A 3,853-nucleotide genomic window follows, 5' to 3' on the forward strand; every position below is an offset into this window, starting at 1 on the left:
TAGGAAGGTTTGTTTAATTCTCATGTTCTGTGATCAACTCTTTGAGAATAAAATTCAGTCCCTAATAGTTGAAAAGAATCAACTTAGTAAATTATGTCTTGCACATTCCAAACAGGAAGGTATTTACTTTATCAAGATGTGTTTCATTTGTGTTCTAAGTACCAGTGAGGGGATACCGTGGTACAGTGTTTTGAATTGTGTACTAATATCATTAAAGCATGGGATTTTAGTGGCTTTTTTAAAAATGTGACTTAAGTGTAAGCGTAGACTTTAACTTAATAAGTTGTGTATTTCCTAGTATCTACGGGGAAAAAATTTAAGTCCAGCCTTTCATAATAACCTTTTGACTGTCAATTTTAGATCTCTTTAGAAACATTTCCTATAGTTGGCCAGGCGCGGTGGCTCACGCCTGTAATCCCAGCACTTTGGGAGACCAAGGTGGGCAGATCACGAGGTTAGGAGATCGAGACCATCCTGGTTAACACGGTGAAACCCCGTCTCCACCAAAAATACGAAAAAAAAATTCTCCAGGCGTGTCGGCAGGCGCCTGTAGTCCCAGGTACTCCGGAGGCTGAGGCAGGAGAATGGCGGAAGTCCAGGAGGCGGAGCTTGCAGTAAGCCAAGATCGTACCACTGCACTCCAGCCTGGGCGACGGAGACAGACTCTGTCTCAAAAAAAAAAAAAAAGAAATATTTCCTATAGGCATGGGTGTTTATGTGTTCTAGCTTCTCAGGGAGCTCTTAGTCAATGTCCTTCACACTTTTTTTTTTTTTTTTTTTTGAGGTAGGGTCTCGCTCTGTTGCCCAGGCTGGAATGCAGTAGTGTGATCTTGGCTCAGTGCAGCTTGAACCTCCTGGGCTCAAGCGATCCTCCTACCTCAGCCTCCCAAGTAGCTGGGACTACAGGTGTGTGCCACCATGCTAAGCTTTTTATTATTATTATTATTTTGTAGACATGAAGTCTCACTATGTTGCTCAGGCTGGTCTCAAACTCTTGGGCTCAAGCAATCCTCCTGCCTCAGCCTCCCGAAGTGCTGGGATAACAGGCGTGAGCCACCATGCCTGGCCTCCTTCACTCTTTTTATGATAATCTCTCCTAGTCTTGACTGTTTTCGCAGCAGTGGCCCTGGCTTGCTGGTAGTAAATTCATCATACTGCCAGTAGTTTATAGTCAGTGGTGTGTTTCTCAGTACAAGATTCTCTCATTCACCGTACATCTCAAGAGAGAGCACTTTAGTGAAACTTCAGGAGTTTTTGTTTGACATCTTTCAGAAATGCTTGACATACAGTCTTGCCTTCTCAAAGTATAGTGATACTTTGCTGAGAATCAGCATTTTTTATTGTAATTTTTTTTTTTTTTTTTTTTTTTTTTTTTTTGAGACGGAGTCTCACTGTCGCCAGGCTGGAGTGAAGTGGTGCGATCTCGGCTCAGCGCAAGCTCCGCCTCCCGGGTTCATGCAATTCTGCCTCAGCCTCCCAAGTAGCTGGGACTACAGGTGCATGCCACCATGCCCGGCTAATTTTTGGATTTTTAGTAGAGACGGGGTTTCACCATGTTGGCCAGGATGGTCTCGATCTCTTGACTTCGTGATCCACCCGCCTCAGCCTCCCAAAGTGCTAGGATTACAGGCGTCAGCCACTGTGCCCGGCCTGTTGTAAACATTTAAGATGTACGACATGATGTTTTGATATACATAGTAAAAAGGTTACTATAGTCAAGTAAATCAACATATCCACTTCTCACATAGTTGCCCTTTGTGTGTATGTTTATGTGTGACAAGAGCACCTAAAATCTCTTAGTAAAATCCTGAGTGAAATGCAGCATTATTAACTGTAGTCCTCTAAGCTTGCTCATCCTGTATGTCAGCCACTTTGCATTCTTTGACCTACATTACCCGTTTCCTCCTCTCCACTGCCTGTTGGAACCACTGTTTTATTCTCTATCTCTGTACGTTTGACTCTTTTTTTAGGCTTCACATGAAAGTGAGGGTCAGTTTTATAAACACTCATTGTCCTGCTCTGCTGTGTCGACTTCAGTGGCAGCACTTTTGTTGCAGTTGCAGTGCTTGTTTCTGCACTAATTGGTCTTGGGCTGCCTCTTGCTTTGGAGTTCTAGCTGCACCCTGGGATTCCAGACATCAGCACCATCCTTTCCCTTTATTCTCATTTGCATTCACAAATGAAGTTATAATAACTGAGGAGATTCCCACAAACCTTGGTTCTTACAATAGAGTTCTCTGAACAGCGAACATTCTGGTCACTCACTAGGAGGGTCTATCTTAACATTGCAAATTAGTAAATTGGCATTCTATACATTAATATCTTGTCAGTTTGATTCCTGTAATTCAGAAACAGGAGTTCTGTGATGGAGGCTAAAACAAGGCTGAGATGGCACATTTTTACTTTCTTGGAGGGCCTTCATTGAATAGTCAGCCAACCTCCAACTACAGCATCCCTACCATTTTGCTAACTTCAAACGTTCCTTGACAGCAAGCAGATCTCTGAAGCCTGTCAGTCAGCTATTAGCACTATTTAGAAGGCCCTGTGGCCGGGCGCGGTGGCTCACGCCTGTAATCCCAGCACTTTGGCAGACCGAGGCAGGCGGATCACGAGGTCAGGAGATCCAGACCATCCAGGCTAACATGGTGAAACCCCGTCTCTACTAAAAATACAAAAAAAATTAGCTGGGCGTGGTGGCGGGTGCGTGTAGTCCCAGCTACTCAGGAGGCTGAGGCAGGAGAATGGCGCGAACCCGGGAGGCGGAGCTTGCAGTGAGTCGAGATCGCGCCACTGCACTCCAGCCTGGGCGACAGAGCGAGACTCCATCTCAAAAAAAAAAAAAAAAGCCCCTGCACCCCATTTGAGGTGACTCATGCCAAAATTGAGCTGAGTGAGAAGTTCCATGACTGAATGCAGGAGAACGTGGTAAGAATGTGGGCTCCAGGGGCCAACCACCTGACTCCAGTGTTCCCTTCCCCATGTGTGAGCTCTGTGACCTCTCTTAAGCCTCAGCTCCCCTTTTACAAGAAGAGAACTTAATTCAGCCAGGCGCGGTGTCTCACGCCTGTAATCCCAGCACTTTGGGAGGCTGAGGCGGGCAGATCACGAGGTCAGGAGTTCGAGAACAGCCTGGCCAACATAGTGAAACCCCATCTCTACTAAAAATACAAAAAATTGGCCGGGCATGGTAGCGGGCACCTGTAATCCTAGCTACTCAGGAGGCTGAGGCAGGAGAATCGTTTGAACCCAGGAGGCAAAGGTTGCAGCGAGCCGAGATCGCGCCATTGCACTCTGGCCTGGGTGACAGAGCGAGACTCCGTCTCAAAAAAAAAAAAAAAAAGAACTTAACTCCTCAGGACATTATGAAGAAAAATACATATAAAGCCCTCAGCACTGGAATCATTTAGTAAACATTGGCTGTTGTTTCCAAACTCAGCCCAAATGAGAATATCCTGTGGTGGCTGCTCCAGTCTCAGCTGCTCTTCTCATAATTCTCCAAATACTGATTATTTTCAACCGCCTATCAGCCCCCATCATATATCTGTGAATAACAGAATTTCAAGGTTAGAGGTCTATTCAAAAAAGGTAGGTTCTTGCCCATAAGGAAAGAAGTAAGAGATCACTTTAGGCAGTTACTGATAATTTAAAACTTTTGTCTTTCAATTGGTGCAAGCATTCATTTATTCACAATTTTAAATCTTATACTCTCGTGCAATTACAGAGGGTCAAAGAAGTCAAAGCTTGCTCCAGCTTCTTTATACTTTCCCTTCTGCATGCTTGCAGATAAAACTCAGATTTGTGATGCCAAATTTTTGATGTAGACAGTGTTTGGAAGTTGCTACCCCTGGACTTA

Source organism: Gorilla gorilla, chromosome 19, assembly GCF_029281585.2.
Source record: "Gorilla gorilla gorilla isolate KB3781 chromosome 19, NHGRI_mGorGor1-v2.1_pri, whole genome shotgun sequence".
In the NCBI taxonomy this organism is placed as follows: Eukaryota; Metazoa; Chordata; class Mammalia; order Primates; family Hominidae; genus Gorilla; species Gorilla gorilla.